Source organism: Natator depressus, chromosome 1, assembly GCF_965152275.1.
Source record: "Natator depressus isolate rNatDep1 chromosome 1, rNatDep2.hap1, whole genome shotgun sequence".
Classification (NCBI taxonomy): domain Eukaryota; kingdom Metazoa; phylum Chordata; order Testudines; family Cheloniidae; genus Natator; species Natator depressus.
In genome coordinates, this window is record NC_134234.1 from 91484791 (window position 1) to 91507338 (window position 22548).

The 22548-nt window shown below is 42.1% G+C and overlaps 1 long non-coding RNA gene across 3 annotated transcripts in view; it reads right to left on the reverse strand.

Moving 5' to 3' along the window:
- Window positions 1–22548, reverse strand: part of LOC141982431 (uncharacterized) — a 45849-nt gene that overhangs the window by 17168 nt on the left and 6133 nt on the right. The gene's annotated exons all lie outside the window — the stretch shown is intronic.

Here is a 22548-nt window from a genome sequence, read left to right on the forward strand (position 1 = left end):
GCTGGGAGCCCCGGGGCTCAGGGACGATGTAAAGGGCCCAGGGCTACAGCTGCCGCTACCGCAGTGGAGTCCCGGGCCCTTTAAATCACGGAGGAGCCCCGATGGAGCCCAGCCACCACTACCCCAGGGCTCTGGGCTCTGGCAGAGCTTTAAAGGGCCTGGGGCTCCGCTGTGGTAGCAGCTGCCGGAGTCCCAAGCCCTTTAAATCCTCACCTGAGCCCTGCTGCCCGAGCCTTGGGGTAGCAGTGGCTGGGCTCCATCGGGGATTTAAAGGGCCCCGGGGCTCCAGCTGCTGCTACCACCCCGGCCCTTTAAATCCCCTCCAGAGCCCTGCCGCCGCTACCCCAGGGCTTTGGCAGCAGGGCTCAGGAGGGGATTTAAAGGGTACCAGGAGGGTAGCAGGGGCTGGAGCTCCGGGGCCCTTTAAATCCCCGCCAGAGCCCCGCCGTCGCTACCCCAGGGTTCGGGCAGCAGGGCTCAGGCTGGGATTTAAAGGGCCCTGGGGCGGGGGGGATAGCAGCGTCTGGAGCTCCAGGGCCCTTTAAATCCCCACCACAGCCCCGCCGCCACTACCTCAGGGCTTTACATTGCCCTCTCAGAAAGCCAGTCCTGGTACGGCGCACCGGCTCTTACTGGTACACCGTACCAGGGCGTACTGGCTTACTTTCACCTCTGCATAGTCCAAATCATTTAAGATACTGAACAGAATCAGACCTAGGACAGATCCTTGTAGGACCCTTCAATATGCCCCTCCTACTTGACTGTGAATCATTGATAACTTCTTTGAGTATATTTTTCCAACCAATTGTGTACCCACCTTATAGTATAGGGGTGTCTAAGCCATGTCTCATGAGCCACATGCGACTCTTTTACAGTTAAAGTGTGGCTGTGGAGCCCCCAACATCCTCTGTCCATTCTCCACCTACCAGACTGGGTGGGGAAGCTTAGGGCTTCTACCCCACGGTGGGGTGGTGAGGATCTTGTGAGGAAGGGGATCTTGGGGCTTATGGGGAAGGGGATTTTGTGGTGAAGGGGATCTTGGGGCTTCAGCTGAAGCCCCAATCCCCAGCAGGTGCCTCCCACATGGCTGAAGTCCTGAGCCCTGGCAAGAGTGTCTGGCTCTCAAACTTCTGAAGACTATTATATGCAGCTCAGAGGGTCAGTAAGTTTAGTATAGTATTGTAGGTTTGTCTAAGCTATAAATCTCTAGTTTGTTTACGAGAGGGTCATGTGAGATGGTATTAAAAGCCTTAATAAAGTCGAGGCATATCACATCTACTGCTATCAACCTATCCTGTGTTACCCTGTCAAAGAAGGATATTAGGTTGGTTTGACATGATTTATTCTTGACAGCTTCATGTTTATTGTTACTTATCACATTATTTTTACATGCTTACAAATTGATTGATTGATTATTTGCTCCATTATCTTTCTGATTAAGTTGACTGGTCTATAATTCCCTGGGTTGTCCTTATTTCCCTTTTTGTAGATGGGCAAATATAGTATCTTTTTCCAGTCCTCTGGGATCTGTCCTGTCCTCCAGGTGTTCTCAAAGATAATTGCTGAATGGCTCAGAGATCCCTTCAGCCAGTCCCTTCAGTATTCTAGTATGTATTTCACCAGGCCCCGCTAACTTAAAACATTTAATTTGTCTAAATAATTCTTAACTTGTTCTTTTCCTATTTAACCTCAGACTCTAACCCATTTGCACTGATGATCACTATGTTAGTCACCAATCACTGGTAATATTTTTAGTGCAAACTGAAACAACAACAAAATTAGTCATTTAACATTTTGGCCATTGCTGTGTTTTTATTTTCTTTTCATACTCACTGAGTAATGGACCCTACCCTGTCTTCCTTTTTTCTAGTGTATTTGTAAATTTTTTCTTGTCATCCTTTCTGTCCATAGCTAGTTGAATTGTGTTTTGTGCCTTGGCCTTTGTAATTTTATCCGTACATGCTTGTGTTGTTGTTTTTTATATTCATACTGTGACATAGTTTCCACTTTTTGTATGACTCTCTTGTGAGTTTCAGATTGTTGAAGATCTCCTGACTAATCCAGGGGTGGTCTCTGACATTATCCCAAAGTATATGAAAGATAGTAGGTAGTCTTTTCTTGTGCCCTTAGTAATGTTTCTTTAAAAAAAAACCTGCCAACTCTCCCGAACTCTTTGTCCCTTAGACTTGCTTCCCACAGGATCTTAACTGCCAATTCTCTTAGTCTGTCTTCTTGAAGCCTTCATTCTGCTGTTTTCTCTCCAACCATCCCTTAGAATCATGATCTCTTATAATTTCATGATCACTTTCATCCAAGCTGCCTTCCACTTTCAAATTCTCAATCAGTTCCTTCCTGTTTGTCAGAATCAACTCTAGAACGGCCTATCCCCAGTCACTTTCTCAACTTTCTGTAGTAAAGAGTTGTCTCTAATACATTACAAAAACTCAGATAATATGTGCCCTGCTGTATTATTTTCCCAAAAGATTTCTGCATACTTGAAGTCCCCCATCACCACCAAGTCCTGTGCTTTGGATGATTTTGTTAATAGTTTTAAAAAAAAATCTCAGCCACATCTTCTTCCTGTTTAGGTCGTCTATAGTAGACACCTACCATGAAAATATCCTTGTTTTTACCACTATTATCCTTAAGCAGAGACTTTCAACAAGTCTGCCTCCAACTTCTATGTGAACCTTAATGCAAATATACATGTGTGTTAGACAAGGCAACAGCTCCCCGCTTTTTTTCCCTGCCCGTCCTTCCTGAAAGCTGTGCCCTTCTATACAAATGTTGAGTATCTGAGTTAATTACAACTCAAGATTGTTGAACAACAGGCTCAGTTGGCATTATCTAATAAAATATTATCAATCAGATTAATACAGAACTACACAGAATACAGAAAGAATAGATACATTACCACCCTGGGATGAAAAAGAGCTGGCTCTCTCCTTCACTGTATGTGGAGGAACGTAGAAGATTCATTCACAGCTAAGTTCTCATACCAGTGTCATTGTATAGAGTTCTCAAAAAATAAAACCTCTTTTCCAAAAGAAACATATGTTCTGATGTTATTTTTATACATTCACAGTTTACCTGATTTATGTGTGAAGGCATTATTATTTACAGCTGAGAGGAGTAACAGTTCGAGATAATATATTTGGGTGAGTCTTTCTTTCCCCATAATTATTCTTTCCTGTTGATTCCCCAACAGAAGACATCTGCTGTAACAATCATCTCTCATCAGTTTCCCAGGTTTATATATGCGTGTGTGTGTATGTGCGTGTGTGTTAAGGGGATGGTTTCTCAGACTATCTGGAGTTCTATGGACATAGAGGTGCCCAGGATTATTATATAGTCTAACTCAAAGAATTCCTTAATAGGGTTACTTATTGGTGAAGGGCCAATCTTCTTGGACTTAGAATTCAACATACTGTTTGTTAATACCCTAAAGATTCTAAATAATAGTTATATATACATGAATCAAATATACAGAAAGTAAAGGACTAAAAAGGTTAATATTTAAGAACAGGTACTAACACCAATATTCCAGTCATGTGAATTAGCCCACCAAGTTTCTGTTATGCTAATTAGTTCTTCCTGTTTATTCCCCATACTTCTTGCATTAGGATACAGACATGTAAGATGTTAGATTTCCCCTCTATATTCCCTCTTGTCTCTCCTTTGCCCCGTGTGATTACTCATGTTGCCCCCAGATTCTGACCCTTCATCTCAGTCTCAATTTTTGGACTTACTTATGGCTTTTAAAAACCTACCTCACTAGGTTAGCCAGTCTGTATCTGAAAGTACTTTTTCCCTTCCTTGATAGGGAATCTTTGATCAGCAGAGCTTTTTCTCAAAAAAGCATCCCATGGTCAAGGAAGCTGAACCCCTCCTGGTGATACCATCCATGAAGCCATGCATTCAGCTGCAGGCTGTGTCTGTCTCTGAGTGGGCCCTGCCCTGGACCAAAGAATTTATGGAAGCTCCACCTGTGCCCCTAACTCTTTCAACCTCACTCCCAGATCCCTGCTCAGGATTATACCTTGCAAAATCATTGTAGCTCACATGTGTAAGCAGCATAGGGTAGTAGTCAGAGGGTCAGATTATCCTCTGAAGTCTTTATGTAATGTCTCCGATTCGGGCACCTGGCAAGCATCACACCTCCCAGGATGTCAAGTTAGATACCTCCATCCCCCTTAGAAGTGACTCACTGACCATCACCACCCTTTGTTTCCTCTTCGCAGTGGTGGCTGTGATCCTCTTAGCCCTGGGGGTACATGGCATCTCCTCCTCCATGTTGGGAGAGATTCCTCATCCTTCATTGCCATCTTTCATTTTGGCTCCCCTCTCCCCACATCAAAAATGTAGTTGAAATTTAAAAAGTTCCTGTGAAATGTTTCCATTTTGACAAAAACTACATTTTCCAGTGGAAAACTTTTCCATTGTAATTTTTTTTATTCAACTATAATTACAGGTGTTCATTTAAAGACTTCTGTGTTGTCATATACGTATAAGAAAGGGAAATTAGATTTCACCAATATATTAAAAAAAAAAAAAGAAAGCAAGAGTGTGACAAAGTGATAAGGCTTTTCCTGGACTCGTGTGACATATTTAAATGAATACCTTGATCAATTTGGCTAGGATCAGTTACACAGGGAATTATACTGAACCCATTGAAACACACTAATATAACTGTGTTGAGGGCAGATATGTTTTATTAAACAATACCTGTATATAACTGTACAAAACAATAGCTCTTTGAACTGATTCACAAAATGGTGGCAACAGTTATACGCAAACTTTTTGTGGACATGAACTGCACCTCCAAAAGAAGTGGTGCCTCACTCCTCACACACGCATATTCTTGAGAGAACTGCAGACCATTATTATTTCTGTTTTTTGAGAAAATTCATGGTATGAGGGATAGTTTATTCTTACCACGACTGCTTCAAATGCATTTATAATCATGAACGTTATGCTTTTGTGGGGGTTCTCCCTCACCAGTCTATCAGACAAAAAATGTCCAGCATTAGTTCAAAAATTTGATCTTTATCTAGTCTGAGTCCTGATATATTTCTGATATAAAATGCAGTGCTTCTGACTGTAAAATTAGCATCATCTTGTACAACAGAACTACTGTGTGTATTCTGAATCTTAATTCTTTCCTTGTGCGTCCTTTTCCTTCCCCACCTCATTTCTTTTCCTTCCTATTTCTCTTCCTCTGCCTTCTGTTTTATGAGACTCTGGCTCAGCCGGCCAAGACTGCATATTTTGCAACACTGCTGCAAGCCTGTGACTAGAAAACAACTAAAAGCAGTGCCCTAAATATCCTAATGCTAGTACAAGTTTGTCAGGTCTTGGAGTAGCTGATAAGACCCTCAGTGGGACCTTTGTTATTCCAGCGGTGAGGTTACAAGTGAAAGTCAACACCAGAGAAGCTGTAATTTCTACCTTTGCTATTCTTTTCTCTCTCTTTGTGTGTATGTTTGTCTTTGTAGGAAATGGGATCAGACTTTAACAGCAATAACAGCTCCCGCCCATCTCAACTAACTTATCTTTTCTCCACAAAGGAGAATTTGTATCATCTAAAAAACTGTGAATCCAGAGGTTTTTCCTTCTAAAACCTCTCTCTAGCAAGAGGAAAGGAAACAAGGGAGGCTGTTAAAATAAAAGCCTTATTTAATACTTTATTTCAAATGCTGTAACTGTTTTTCCTTCTTTTCTATAATTTTAATAAAAATATTATAAAGGATTTTAATGGTGTGTTTGCCATGGTATTAAGCAGGCTAATGTGGCTGTACAACAAATCCAAAACCTAGTTTAAAACTGTTTAATGTTGAACAGTGTCTGGGTTAGGTTAACACCTTTGAGTCTTTGAGAATATATATCCCATCTAAATTGATACAACTGATCATCAGAGGATATGCCATGGTATCCAAGGAATGAATGTAGACAGGATGCAGTAACAAAACAAGAACCTTTGTTCACATACATCTTGTCTCCAACAGATCAAGGGAAATGTATGATTCATTCTTTACATTTATGAACCCCAAACCTCTTTGACCGAGGGCTAACCCTATAACATGGAGTTTTCATTTCCCTGTGTAGGAGTATCCTGAATATGGGAGCAAGGGCCCTAGAATTTGTAAGATTCATTCTTACAAAAATATCTCCTTTTTACTTGCACTGATCACATTTGACCCTGAAAGTCATTCGGAGACAAGAAAAAAAATCACATGATATGTGAGGCACCTTTCAAAGTAGAATCAGACTTTCACCATTAGATTGCCTTGCCACATCAGTTTTCAACATGATGCAACCTAAAATGTCAAAAATATAGCATACTATAATGCAACACCTTTTCTTAATTGTTTTATCTAAACTAGAGGGTGGCTCAGAATAGTTGCAACATGTAATGAACACTGTGGGCTGCAAACAAGAGTATCTGAACTATTTTTCTTTTTAGTAGTCGGACATTTCATGGTCTGGGATAGAAATGGAGAAAAGAAGGTATTGTTGGTTTTTGTGTTTTTTTAAAATAAAATTTCATTTTCTTCCTAGTTCAGAAGGTTAGCCAGCAGTGTAATTAGTGGATTAATTTTTGTTTTCGTTCTGGAAGGAGTCACCTTTGAGAATGAGTTTAATCAAAGAGGAAAGCTGTATACTTGACATTACAACCTTTGTTGCATGCTGGTGGAGTGCCAAGGGAACTATTGTGGTCTTGTCTCAACAGCTTATAATAATCAATAAGAAAACAAGAAAAAAAAAGCAACAACTAATTTGTGTAGCTGACATAGGGCAAGTGCCTTGAATCAAAATCTAGAAATTGTTAGATAAAACTCTACAAAGAATGTTTTGTCTTTCTTATTTCATACACGAATGACAGTGTAATATTTGTGATTATCAGGTTTTTTGGATAAATCAGAAAAAAGTCCATATTTTCAAGTCAACCCACTAAATTTACCATGCTTGAAGGTTTTTACAGAACACCACAATACCTCTTGAAATACTTATCATAAAGTGTTTTCCCCACAGTCATAGAGGCAGATTTTAATTAACCTTTACAATAACCTTGCCTTGTAATTAATTAAACTAGTACAAGCCATACTTGCTCATTTTTGAGTTTTAAAATTACAATGATGAATTAGTGAAGATATTTGGACACTTTTTGGAGCTCTGGATGCCCTATAATTGAATACTGTATAGATTGTGTTTAAAATATATGTTTTTGAATGAAAAGGTAGCAGAGTTCTTCAAGAACTTTTTCACTATATTTAAACAACAGTTACTTCTGAGTTCATTTTCTGGACATTTCAACATTTCCATAAGCAGGTAACCCATAACATATATGGACATTTTCTTTATTTACCCATGTAGTTGTTTTCCTAGTCTGTGAATAATTTTACTAAGGCCAGGATGCACCACACCTAATTTGTAGGTGCCTTGAAAAAAAAAAATCACTGGAGCCGCAAACCCTGGGATAGGTACCTAGGAATCACTCAGTTACCAGATATATCAATTCCTCTTTTCTTGCAAATGGGCTGAGGGTAGAGATGAAAAGAGCTTCATACTCAGTACAGTGTCTCCAGAAACACAAACTAGCAGCTACGAACAAACCACACCAATAAAAAAGGTAGGGTGGGACAAAAATCAATAGTCCCAAGTTAATTCTGCCACCACCAAGTGTCTAACAAATATAACAGGGAAAGAGCCCATTTGGAAACATCTTTCCCCCCAAAATCCCCCCATGCCCTACACCCTCTTTCCTGGGGAAGGCTTGATTAAAATCCTCACCAATTTGCATCGGCGAACACAGACCCAAACCTTTGGATCTTAAGAACAAGGAAAAAGCAATCAGGTTCTTAAAAGAAGAATTTTAATTAAAGAAAAAGCAAAAGCATCACCTCTGTAAAATCAGGATGGTAAATGCCTCACAGGGTAATCAGATTCAAAACATAGAGAATCCCTCTAGGCTAAACCTTAAGTTACAAAAAGACACAAAAACAGGAATATTCATTCCATTCAGCACAACTTATTTTACCAGCCATTTAAACAAAGCAGAATCTAGTGCGTATCTAACTAGATTGCGTATTAACCCTTTACAGGAGTTCTAACCTGCATTCCTGCTCTGGTCCCAGCAAAAACAACACACAGACAGAGAGAACCCTTTGTTCCTCCCTCCCCCAGCTTTGAAGGTATCTTGTCTCCTCATTGGTCATTTTGGTCAGGTGCCAGTGAGGTTGTCTTAGCTTCTTAACCCTTTACAGGTGAAAGGGTTTTGCCTCTGGCCAGGAGGGATTTAAAAGTGTTTACCCTTCCCTTTATATTTATGACACACACAAATAGAAAATAAGTAGATGAACACATATAAGCAGGAATAGGGGTTCCTCCTGCTGAGTAATACAGCCAGCCTGTGCTAACTGAGGAGTCATATTGTTCCTTTTAAGGAAGCAGCAGTATATGTTCTATGTGTTTTCCTACTATTTCTTGCCCTGAGCTCTCCTGCCTCTTGCTGGTAGGATGGTTCTTGGGACATTTTCACCGGACTTCCCCATAGCTTCTACTAGTAAGGGCAGGAAGTATTATAGCTAAATGAAGAAGGTAAACATATGGCTATGATTAAAAAATGCTACCGAGGCACAGCTGCACAGCTGTAGTGGCACTGCTGTAGGGAGGGATTCTCCCTGTTGGCATAGGCAATCCACTTCCCTGAGACATGGTAGTTAGATCGACAGAAGAATTCTTCCATTGATCTAGTGCAGTCTAAACAAGGGGTTAGGTTGGCTTAACTACACCACTCACATCCCTGAGCCACATAGTTAAGCTAACTTAATTTTCTAGTGTAGACCAAGCCTAAGTCTTGACCTCATTCCTGATAGATCATACAGAGCCTGAGGGTACGTCTACACAGTCGCTGGGAAATGGCGCCCAGTGCCTATAGACAGAGACACACTAGCTCTGCTTAAGCTAGCATGTTTAAAAAATAGCATTGAAGCCATAGTGGCATGAGTAGCAGTTTGGACTAGCTGCCAACATACATACCCCGGGGACTGGGCAGGGTTGTACTTGGGCAACTAGCCCCAGGCACTATCTGTGCCACTGCAACAATACTGCTATTTTGAGCACACTAATTTAACTTGAGCACAGCTAATGTATGTCTGTCTACCTGGGTTGGGAAGAGCCTCCCAACTGCTGCACAGACATATCCTGAATAAGTGTAAAAACGCACCGCACGCCCCACCCCTTGGTTTGGGGGGCCGGGGAATGGGCTACTAATGAATACAGGTTCACAGTTGGCTTAAAGCTGAAGGAGACTCCCCTACTCATTATAGACTGGAGTGGAGCTAATTAGCTTCACCCACCAATATAACTCAGCAGTAACTACTCATAGATATTAAGGTCAGAAGGGACCATTATGATCATCTAGTCTGACCTCCTGCACAATGCAGGCCACAGAATCTCACCCACCCACTCCTGAAATAAACCTCTCACCTATGTCTGAGCTACTGAAGTCCTCAAATCACGGTTTAAAGACTTCAAGGTGCAGAGAATCCTCCAGCAAGTGACCCATGCCCCATGCTGAAGAGGAAGGCGAAAAAACCCCAGGGCCTCTTCCAATCTGCCCTGGAGGAAAATTCCTTCCCCACCCCAAATAAGGCAATCAGCTGAACGCTGAGCATATGGGCAAGATTCACCAGCCAGATACCCAGGAAAGAATTCTCTGTAGTAACTCAGATCCCACCCCATCTAACATCCCATCACAGGCCAGTGGGAGCAGTCATAGCTCAAATAGAAGAGCACATAGATCAAAATCTACTGTGCCCACTTTGATTTTCATGCAGGTTGCAAGGAGAGTGGTCACTTTGGATAGGCTATTACCAGCAGGAGAGTGAGTTTGTGTGTGTGGTTTTTGGAGGGGGGTGAGGGGGTGAGAGAACCTGGATTTCTGCAGGAAATGGCCCACCTTGATTATCATACACATTGTGAAGACAGTGGTCACTTTTGATGGGCTATTACCAGCAAGAGAGTGAGTTTGTCTGTGGGGGGGCGGAGGGTGAGAAAACCTGGATTTGTGCTGGAAATGGCCCAACTTGATGATCACTTTAGATAAGCTATTACCAGCAGGAGAGTGGGGTGGGAGGAGGTATTGTTTCATGGTGTCTGTGTATATAATGTCTTCTGCAATTTCCACAGTATGCATCCGATGAAGTGAGCTGTAGCTCACGAAAGCTCATGCTCAAATAAATTGGTTAGTCTCTAAGGTGCCACAAGTCCTCCTTTTCTTTTTGCGAATACAGACTAACACGGCTGTTACTCTGAAACCTGTGCTTGGTCAGTTGTGAGAGATGTTCACTGAACCCTGAGTACTAGGGCTGTCGATTAATCACAGTTAATTCATGCAATTATCTCAAAAAAAGTAATGAGGATTAAACAAATTTATAGTGATTAATAGCAGTTGTAACTGCACTGTTAAACAATAGAATACCAATTGAAATTTATTAAATATTTTGGAAGTTTTTCTACATTTTCATATATATTTTATTCTGTGTTGTAATTGAAATCAAAGTGTATGTTATTTTTATTACATATATTTGCACTGAAAAAAGGATAAACAAAAGAAATAGTATTCTTCAATTCATCTCCTACAAGTACTGTAGTGTAATCTCTTTGTCATGAAAGTGCAACTTACAAATGTAGATTTTTTATTACATAACTGCACTCAAAAACAAAATAATGTAAAACTTCAGAGCCTACAAGTCCACTCAGTCCTACTTCTTGTTCAGCCAATCACTAAGACAAACAAGTTTGTTTACATTTACAGGAGATAATGCTGCTCTCTTCTTATTTACAATGTCACCAGAAAGTGAGAACAGGCATTTGCATGGTACTTTTGTAGCCAGGATTGCAAGGTATTTGTGTGCCAGATATGCTACACATTTGTATGCCCCTTCATACTTCAGCCATCAGTCCAGAGGACATGCTCCCATGCTGATGATGCTCATTAAAAAAAGAATGTGTTAATTAAATTTTTTGACTGAACTCCTTGTGGGGAATTGTATGTCCCGTGCTCTGTTTTACCCGCATTCTGCCATATATTTCTTGTTATAGCAGTCTCGGAGGATGACCCAGCACATGTTGTTCATTTTAAGAACACTTTCAGTGCAAATTTCACAAAATGCAAAGAAGGTACCAAAGTGAGATTTCTAAATATAGCTACAGCACTCGACCCAAGGTTTAAGAATCTGAAGTGCCTTCTAAAATCTGAGAGGGACGAGGGTTCCTGCTCATTTCCTTGTTTCCTGTCTCAGGTTCTTGGTGATTTACCAGTTTGCTGCACCTGTGACATAAGCAGGGATAATAATCCAATGCATATTAATCCAATGGACCTATACATGCACAGATCAGGCAGTTAGAAATATGGTACACACAAACAGGTTCTGATAGTTGCTGGCAGGTGTGCAGATGGTCATGCATGCACAAAATTAGAATAATTTCTGGAGGGGAAAAAACTAGTCATAACTGTGACAATTTCATTTTTTTTATAAGAGCCAAAAGATGACCATTAAAGAAAATAATCCCTAAAAGTTTGGTATATCCCCATAGCATACACCAGTAGCAGGTTTTGTTGCAGATTATAATGTTTGCTTTTTGTATATCTGTGGAGAATCACCCTTTCTGAAGGTTAGGAGAAAGTTTGTACACTTAACTGAGGATCAGCTGGCAATTGTCCACCCCTTGAATGTATAAAAAAAGCCAAAATATACAGAGATGGAATGCAATGCTGACAGTAGCATCTGGTCCTTAATATCTCTTGTTCTTGGTTACTTTCGCTCTAAATATATTCTGATCTCGAGAAAACAGGCTTCCCTAATGATTTATGTCACAGTCTGGTCTCTACAAGAATAAAAGGGCTGCTTCCAAAATGAAATAGTAAGCAAGTTTCATGATTTACCGTCACCTTTTATACCATAGCTTCCGACTTTTCTTTCTCGCCTCTGCCTTTCAGTTCATGTAAAATTCTCCTCCTCAGCAGTTCAAGGCTTCTTTGTTATCAAATTATCATTAGCTTTTTTATGTGCTTGTAACTTTATCATGACATAATTTTCTACTGTCAGTTTACCTGCACTCGTTTATGTAAAATTCTGTGAAACCACAGGAGTAGCAAAGACAAAGTTTAAATCAAGTCAAATGAAAACAAAATAAGTGTAAGATAAATTTAAACCCGGTTAGATGAGAAATTTTCAGTCCAGCAATGGCAGATTTGGGATTTTTTTTAAACTTATTTATTTATTTATTTAATTCATTTATGTTTGCAAGAAAGCAGGAATTTGAACTGCACCAAAGAGAGTAACTGTATCCCAGATGTAGACTGGAACCTGATGATAACTGGATACACAATGTAAGCAAAGCCTCAGGACTAGAGGGAAGAAGCAGTTATATACACTTGATGAGATAACCTACGTGTAACATGGGTATATCTCTGAAATATGCTACATGAGCCATTTGAAGATATGCAGAACAATGGGCAAGATCTTGCAAGGAACTTAGCATCTTTATCTTCACAGAGGACTATAAGAGCTGAGGGGTTTTCAGCCCCTTCTTGGAAGCATGCAGCACCGTGCAGGATCCATCCATCCATTTTCAAAAAAGGACCTTAACCTTGAATTAGGTGACCTGGGACTCATACAGTATTTAAAGCATTTTTTTTTTTAAGTAGCATGATTCAAGTTTCATGGAACCCTCAGTAGTACTCCATAGTTATGTTTACATTTAGATTTGCACTCAAAGCAGAAACAAAATCACTCTATTTTACACTTTAATGATTAAATTTACACTCCATATTTAAGACAATTGCTCTTCAAGGGACAATTGTGTTTCCCATAATTGTTAAAATATTTAGTAACTTTTGCAGAGGAAATATTTTAAATGGTTTCTCTTTCCTCTTTCTTTTGCCTCCCTTAGCTAAAGAAAAACAATCAGCACACACTCCAAGAATCACACATAAATACATTCACTTTAGACCTCAGACATAAGGAGCTTATCAAATTTTACACTTACACACACTCACATTCTCCTTCCTTGTCATACCCAATGTGAACTACATGGAGAAACAGAAAGAAATGTCCAGAAAGAAATGTCCAGAACTGCCAGCTATTTCCATTCTTCAATACTACCCTGCTGACTGTCTATCCCACCCCAGTCTCCTTTTCTTGAAAGCTTCTTATCCTATACACCTCATTGTGTTCCTTCATCATCTGTGTTTTCCCCCCAACTTCCCTGAAATGTGACACTTTTCAGCAGTAGTAGTGCCATTCTCATGTGCCTGCTAAGGTCCACAGGAGGTTCACCAGATGCAGAAAGCTGCCTCCCTAGCCAAGTTCCATTCCTGAGGCATTTCACCTAAAACTCTCTTCTTAACCCTGCTTCCTGTCATCATATCCTAGCATGTATTAGCAAGAGGAGGACAGGGAGCGAGAAGATGAAGATGAAAGGGAAAAAATCACAGCACATTAAATCTGGTTCAATGTTGGTTAAAAAATGGTCAGGTGGCAATCCTGTTTTCAATGCACACACTTTTTCTTCACTCTCACGCCATTTTGCACTAAAATGTCAGTTTAGATTTGTTTGAAAATTGCAATATTGACTTATTTTACATTTTTGTTAACCTAAGAAAAATGTACATTCAGGCATACAATCTGATCACGGGTAAATTAAGATACATTCCTGATAGAGCTACATGGAGTGGTAAAAACTGTACTGTGTTTTAAAAAAAGTTTGAGGTCAGGTTGCATGTTAGAGAGTGACTGTAAGGAATTGCATGCATGTGTTTCATCATGTGTTAGAACTGAAAGGAAAGATGATTTGAAGTAGACCTGGGGGAGTCTCTGAATGTGTCTGTGTTCTCAGATGCTTGATTAATAAAACATGAGCTGAGATCAGTGAGGATGATTTAGCCAGTGAGTTCCATAATGTTAGTGATTGCTTTAATAGGACATAATTTGAACCACTTTAATATTTAGCCAACAAAGATGGCTTTGTTATGTATGTTCGGGTAGGAATTATCACTATGTGAGGGCATGTCGACACTGCAGTCTTAGGTGCGACTTCAGTACTGGTAGACATACCTGAGCTAGCTTTGATCTATCTAGCTCAAATAATAATAGCAATGAAGCCAGAGCAACTTGAGCGGTAGCACAGGCTGTTCAAGCCCCACCAAGACCCTGTATATGCACTCAAACAGCCAGCATATGCTGCCACGGATTTACTGTTGCTGTTATTTGAGCCAGAGAGATCGCAGCTAGCTCAGGAATGTCTACATGCGTAGAGTCACACCTCTGATTTCAATGTAGGTGTACCTTCAGTTAGTAGCCAATGAGGAATATTGAAATAAACAAAATACAGTATTATAGTTGATTATTAACTTTAAGATCCATGCAGGCACCTAACTGTTGGTACATAAGTTTGAATATTGTTGTGGTGTTCATTTCCAAAACTATAAACTGCTACCTCTTAAAATCAATTTGTTCCCCGACAAAGATTTCTGGTCCCTGTTGGCTTTATTTTTGACAAGTCAGCTCCAGAGGGTGAACACACTTTAGCCAATACATTACACAGTCTGATGTTTATTAAGATTTTATGGGTCATCAGAGCAGAAAATCTGTTCTTTAGCTTGAATCTCAATAATAATAAATATGAATAGTAATGATGAGTAAAGTGGTGTTAGTCTCCATGCCTCTTTTACAGAAGGTACTGTGACCTTTCTTCTAATATATCAGTTGGGTCTAGTTATTTTACCCCCGAGTCTTGTTTCATTAGTTTTTAATCTCATATTTCACTGATCGTCTGAATTTTCTTATTAAATATCACTTTTTCCTCTCAGAGATGTAGACAGATAATGGCCTCTGTTACTCCAGTTAAATGCTGACAAGTTGATCAATGCTTTTGTTATGCCTCAATTTGATTTCTGGGCAGAAAATCTTGACTAGTTGACAGGTTTAATAGAATACCCCCTCCCACCTCTTGGGTTTCAAAATGTTGCACCGTTACTTCTGGGTAAAATCTCAGCTTTTCTCCAGCATCTCAGCACCAGGCTATATCACTAAAGGGTCACTACTATAATCTCCTTCTGTCTGTGATGAGTGATTTTTTTTTATTTCAGAGCAGAATAAACTCCTCTCCCTCTACCGGTCTGATACAAAAATGCATTTTTGAACGATTATATTTAACTTGTGTTTATAACAGCAGGGGTGGAGTGGGATTCCCCCAAAACTGCAACAACTTTTATTCCCACTTCCTATCTTTTTCTGACTGGTGATTGTTGAAGATGTAAGGAAGACTGTTTTTGCTGGTTGGGAGTTCAAAATATTTTTATGCAAAGAGCAATTTAGAAAACAGAATTCTGTCCTGTTACAGTACATCAAGACTTCCTAATGGGAATAAGTTAATACAAATTACTTGAGTACTGCTCCCATTCTCCTATCAGATGCTCAGAGTAACACACACCTCTGAGTGTAACAATGAACGTAATTCACTGTAGCCAAGAAAATCAAAAAGGCAGCTTTCAGGGAGCTGCCCTTAATGCCAAGCAAAATGAAAGGACAGCCTTAGCTTTGGAGCTTTTAAGGTTGGTAGGTAAAATTCCCGGTTAGGGAGGATATTGCTTCTTAAAATATTATTGTGCAGATTTAATGCCATTTGTTTGTTTCTGGCTTATCTGAGTAGGATACTGATTCTGGCTGGCTGGCTCAGTTTCCCCATGACATTGCAAGTCAGCGTGCCTGGAAAGGTACCATTGAAAGACTTGATTTCATTCATTCGAGCCGTAAGGTATAGGCTGTTTTGTGGCAACTTGGAGTATCCCAGCCAGTAATGCAATGCTCAGCAAAGGTGACAGCAAATGCTGTTGCCTCTCATCTTCTTTCTAACAGCAAGACACCGACAGACAAGATTACACACCAGGGGGTCCAGCGGGAACTCCACAGAAACCTTCAACAATGCCCGTCGGAATCCCCACTCTCTTCCCCATAGTATGTCGAGGAGATCAATGTTGCACTGATGGAAACCAAAAGCTGGAAAGCTGCAGGGGTTAATGGCATTCCTCTAGAGATTCTCAAGAATCTGGGGAGATGGGGATGGGAATGGCTGGCAGCGCTTTTTACTGCCATACATAGAACCAGAGAAGTGCCAGCAAGCTGGCGACAGGCAACAGTGATTGCCCTTCTGAAGCCTGAGAAACCCAGAGGATGCAGGCAGCTACCGCCCCATGTTTCTCCTCTCAACCACCAGCAAGCTCATGGAATGGGTGCTACTCCACCGTCTGTCTGATATTATTGAAGACACCCTCCCAGTGGAGCAGGCAGGATTTTGCCCGAAGAGGAACTTTTGTGACCAAGTAGCTTCACTTACCAGCCACATTGAGACAGGATTCCAATGTAAGTTGAAGACAGAAAAAAACCTTGTTGATCTGTCCTTGGCATACAATACTTTCTGGAGACAGGGCTTCCTCCTCAAGGTCTCCCACATCATTCACTGCCAGCAAATGATCCGCCTCTTGGTGGCAATGACTGGGGACCGCTGGTTGAAGGTACTCCTTAATGGCCAGATAAGTAGACCAAGAACACATAACTTGGGCATCCCTCAGGGCTCTGTCCTGGCCCCAGTACTTTTTAATCCATATACCGCGGATATACCAGCAATGGAGTCAAGGAAATTCATGTATGCGGATGATATTGCCCTAGCTGTTCAGCATACAAGACTCCATATCATCGGCTACACCCTAACCTGAGATCTTAGCACAATGGCTGATTACTTCCAATGCTGGAAACTTAGGCCTAATCCAAAAAAAAACATGGTAACTGCTTTCCTCCTGAACAATAAAATGGCTAATTCCAAATAATGTGCAGTTCTGCGGTGAGAGCACCAGCCACTAAGCTAATCCAAAGTATCTTGGCGTTACACTGGACCAGAGTTTGATCTTTCAACAAAACCTTGAGAACACCCATGATAAGGTCAGGTCTTATGTCCTGCTTATCAGAAAATTGTCCAGAACATCATGGGACTTCAGCCCACAGACCTTACAAACCGCAGCAATTGCCTTGGTATATTCTGCAGCTGAATATTGTGCACCAGAGGGGTCTCATAGCAGTCACACTAAACTCCTTGACACTCAATTCAATAATGCTATGCGCATAGTGTCAGGGACACTCAAATCTACTCCAGTTGACTAGCTCCCAGTCCTATCGCACATCCAGCCTCCACAGATTAAAAGAACTGCTCAGACATCTAGCTTTCTTAATCATATCAATGCAAATACGAGGATCCCAGTGCACCATGACCTGCAGAACCCGCCGAAGACAAGATTAAAATCCTGCAACCCTCTATAGAACAGTATTAAGATCCTTACACCCAGCTTTGATGCTGAGGCTCACTGGAGAGTCACATGGAGCACTTAAAACCACTCAAAACAAACAGCTCGTCATTGATCCTGAGAGGATTCACCAGGTTTTGATTTATGTTGGAAAGACTGGTGCAGATTGATTTGCATCAGGACATCTCTGTGTCTGTTGCAGGGACAGTTTATCTGTTTGACCATGTGCTTGATTGTTTGAAAAGTGTGAATTGGGAGTGCTTTGTTCCAGGTGAGCCTGGAGTGGGCCTGACTGTTATAAAAAGCCAGTCAGCTGAGCAGCGAACAGCAGAGAGGCTAACCGAGGGAGTTTGCCTGGGGACAGCCCACTGAGGCTTTCATCTTGCAGGCTTCTCTGAGTAGTTACTACAGCTCCTGAGGAAGCTCTTAGAAGGAAGGTAATACGGATGGTGAGTGTTCAGCTGTTGTTACCTGCAGAGGATGTGCCATGTTTGTCTCTCTCCCACAGGACAGAAGCGACTTTGTCTGTACAAAGTGCAAGCTGGTCTCCATATTGGAAGAGAAGGTTCGAGGTCTGGAGAAACAAGTATCGAACCTGCATTGCATAAGAGAAGCTGAAGATTTCCTGGACAGACATCAAGATATGCTTCTAATGACACAACATTCTGAAGATTCAGAGCAGGCTGCCCAGTGGGGCAGAAGGACAGGGAAGAAATTTGGCAGCATGTGACCTCCAGAAGAAGAAAGGGGAGCATCCATGTACCATCAATGCAGATACAGGTAAGCAACTGTTTTCATGTTCTCTCCACAGGTACTAATGCGGAGAGTGGACTAGATGATACATCTGAGGGAAGGGAACAGAAGGAAACTCTGCCGATTGGAAGGGATGGGGGTTCCATGACCACCGCTCCCAAGAGAAGGATGCGGGTGGTGGTTGGGGATGCCCTCCTCAGGCGAACTGAGTCATCTGTCTGCCACCCCGACCAGGAAAACCAAGAAGTCTGCTCCTTGCCAGGAGCTAGGATTCACGATGTAATGGAGAGACTGCCAAGACTCATCAAGCCCTTGGATCGCTACCCCTTCCTACTTCTCCATGTGGGCACCAATGATACTGCCAAGAATGACCTTGAGCAGATCACTGCAGACAACGTGGCTCTGGGAAGAAGGATAAAGGAGTTTGAGGTGCAAGTGGTGTTCTCATCCATCCTCCCTGTAGAAGGAAAAGGCCCAGGTAAAGACCGTCAAATCATGGAAGTCAATGGCTACTCAGGTGGTGTAGGAGAGAAGACTTTGTATTCTTTGACCACAGGATGGTGTTCCAAGAAGGAGGAGTGCTAGGAAGAGATGGGCTCCACCTAATGAAGAGAGGGAAGAGCATCTTCGCAAGCAGGCTGGGTAACCTAGTGAGGAGGGCTTTAAACTAGGTTCACCGGGGGAAGGAGACCAAAGCCCTAAGGTAAGTGAGGAAGTGGGATACTGGGAGGAAGCACAAGCAGGAGACTGCTAAAGTGGAGGTCTTCTGCCTCATACTGAGAAAGCGGGATGATCAGCGAGTTATCTTAAGTGCCTACACACAAATGCAAGAAGCCTGGAAAACAAGTAGGGAGAACTGGAAGTCCTGGCACAGTCAAGGAATTATGATGTGACTGGAATAACAGAGACTTGGTGGGATAACTCACATGACTGGAGTACTGTCATGGATGCACATAAACTGTTTAGGAAAGACATGCAGGGCAGAAAAGGTGGGGGAGTTGCATTGTATGCAAGAGAGCAGTATGACTGCTCAGAGCTTTGGTAGGAAACTGCATAAAAAACCTGAGAGTCTCTGGATTAAGGTTTAGAAGTGTGAGCAATAAGGGTGATGACATGGTGGGAGTCTGCTATAGACCACCAGACCAGGGGGATGAGGTGGACGAGGCGTTCTTCCAGCAACTAATGGAAGTTACTAGATCGCAGGCCCTGGTTCTCATGGGAGACTTCAATCACCCTGATATCTGCTGGGAGAGCAATACAGTGGTACACAGACAATCCAAGAAGTTTTTGGAAAGTGTAGGGGACAATTTCCTGGTGCAAGTGCTGGAGGAACCAACTCGGGGCAGAGCTCTTCTTGACCTGCTGCTCACAAACCGGGAAAAATTAGTAGGGGAAGCAAAAGTGGATGGGAACCTGGGAGGCAGTGACCATGAGATGGTCACGTTCAGGATCCTGACACAGGGAAGAAAGGAGAGCAGCAGAATATGGAACCTGGACTTCAGAAAAGCAGACTTTGACTCCCTCAGGGAACTGATGGGCAGGATCCCCTGGGAGAATAACATGAGGGGGAAAGGAGTCCAGGAGAGCTGGCTGTATTTGAAAGAATCCTTATTGAGGTTACAGGGACAAACCATCCCGATGTGTGGAAAGAATAGTAAATATGGCAGGCGACTAGCTTGGCTTAACAGTGAAATCCTTCCTGATCTTAAACACAAAAAAAGAAGCTTACAAGAAGTGGAAGACTGGACAAATGACCAGGGAGGAGTATAAAAATATTGCTCAGGCATGCAGGAGTGAAATCAGGAAGGCCAAATCACACCTGGAGTTGCAGCTAGCAAGAGATGTTAAGAGTAACAAGAAGGGTTTCTTCAGGTATGTTAGCAACAAGAAGAAAGTCAAGGAAAGCGTGGGCCCCTTACTGAATGAGGGAGACAACCTAGTGACAGAAGATGTGGAAAAAACTAATGTACTCAGTGCTTTTTTTGCCTCTGTCTTCACGAACAAAGTCAGGTCCCAGACTACTGCACTGGGCAGCACACCATGGGGAGGAGGTGACCAGCACTCTGTGGAGAAAGAAGTGGTTTGGGACTATTTAGAAAAGCTGGTTGAGCACAAGTCCATGGGGTCAGATGCAATACATCCCAGGGTGCCAAAGGAGTTGGCGGATGTGATTGCAGAACCATTGGCCATTATCTTTGAAAACTCATGGTGATCGGGGTAGGTCCCGGATGACTTGAAAAAGGCTAATGTAGTGACCATCTTTAAAAAAGGGAAGAAGGAGGATCTGGGGAACTACAGGTTAGTCAACCTCACCTCAGTCCCTGGAAAAATCATGGAGCAGGTCCTCAAGGAATCAATTCTGAAGCACTTAGAGGAGAGGAAAGTGATCAGGACCAGTCAGCATGGATTCACTAAGGGCAAGTCATGCCTGACTAATCTAATTGCCTTCTATGATGAGATAACTGGCTCTGTGGATGAGGGGAAAGCAGTGGACATGTTATTCCTTGACTTTAGCAAAGCTTTTGATACGGTATCCCACAGTATTCTTGCCAACAAGTTAAAGAAGTAGGGGCTGGATGAATGGACTATAAGGTGGATAGAAAGCTGGCTAGATCATTGGGCTCAATAGGTAGTGATCAATGGCTCCATGTCTAGTTGGCAGCAGGTATGAAGCGGAGTACTCCAAGGGTCGGTCCTGGGGCTGGTTTTGTTCAATATCTTCATAAATGATCTGGAGGATGGTGTGGATTGCACCCTCAGCAAGTTTGCAGATGACACTAAACTGGGAGGAGTGGTAGATATGTTGGAGGGTAGGGATAGGATAGAGAGGGACCTAGACAAATTAGAGGATTGGGCCAAAAGAAATCTGATGAGGTTCAACAAGGACAAGTGCAGAGTCCTGCACTTAGGACGGAAGAATCCCATTACTGCTACAGACTAGGGACCGAATGGCTAGGCAGCAGTTCTGCAGAAAAGATCCTAGGGGTTATAGTGGATGAGAAGCTGTATATGAGTCAACAGTGTGCCATTCTTGCCAAGAAGGCTAATGGCATTTTGGGCTGAATAAGTAGGGGCATTGCCAGCAGATCGAGGGACATGATCATTTCCTTCTATTCGACATTGGTGAGGCCTCATCTGGAGAACTGTGTCCAGTTTTGGGCCCCACACTACAAGAAGGATGTGGAAAAATTGGAAAGCATCCAGCAGAGGGCAACAAAAATTATCAGGGGGCTGGGGCACATGATTTATGAGGAGAGGCTGAGGGAACTGGGATTGTTTAGTCTGCGGAAGGGAAGAATGAGGGGGGGATTTGATAGCTGCTTTCAACTACCTGAAAGGGGGTTCCAAAGAGGATGGATCTAGACTGTTCTCAGTGGTAGCTGATGACAGAACAAGGAGTAGTGGTCTCAAGTTGCAGTGGGGGAGGTTTAGTTTGGATATTAGGAAAAACTTTTTCATTAGGAAGATGGTGAAGCACTGGAATGGGCTACATAGGAAGGTGGTGGAATCTCCTTCCTTAGAAGTTTTCAAGGTCAGGCTTGACAAAGCCCTGGCTGGGATGATTTAGTTGGAGATTGGTCCTGCTTTGAGCAGGCGGTTGGACTAGATGACCTCCTGAGGTCTCTTCCAACCTTGATATTCTATGATTCTATGATTCTATAATCTCATGGGAGATGTGGACAAACCCTCTTTAAATGGAAAATAAGGCAAACACCTGTGTACAACTGTTATCACCAGGTACAAATGATAGAGCACATCATATATGAATGTCCCCTTCATTCTTTTGCCGGGAGCCTGAAGGGCATTTACCAGCTCACTGCTGCGGCAATGTGCTGGCTATCAAACTTATATATAAATTTGTAGTTGTTGCTACCTACCCAAGCCATATGAAAGAAGAAGATTGCAAGTCACCTTGTGCTGCCAGGTTTCTCAACAGTGGACCTTATTGCCAGCAGAGACCACAGCTTCATTTAGCATTTGTTTCTGTTTCACACCAACTAAAGAGACATGTTATGGTTCATGATTATGAAATGCCTTTGTATGTTAATGCAAATATTGCTCTATAAAGGAGAATATTTGCACCGTGGTTTATGAACCAAGCCTCAATGTACTTAGTGTAGGTAGGTGCACAGAGCATTTTAAAAAGTAGCCCTTTTAAATCACTCCTAAGGCAAAACCCATTGCATTGTCACATCATTGGTCTAGCACAGTGGTCTGCAGAATGCTGGCAGGTCATTTGAGGGGGAAGAGTTGCTGGTAGAAGCAGCTGTTATCTGAAGAAGGAGCTTAGATGCATCCATGAAAAGCTAGATAGCTGCCAGAAGAAGAGGAACCAAGCAGCTGCTCAGGAAAGAAAAGAAGCGAAGTATGCATCTGGGGCATGTCTATGTATGTTTAGCACTAGGCATGTGGAGAGACGTGGCAGAGAA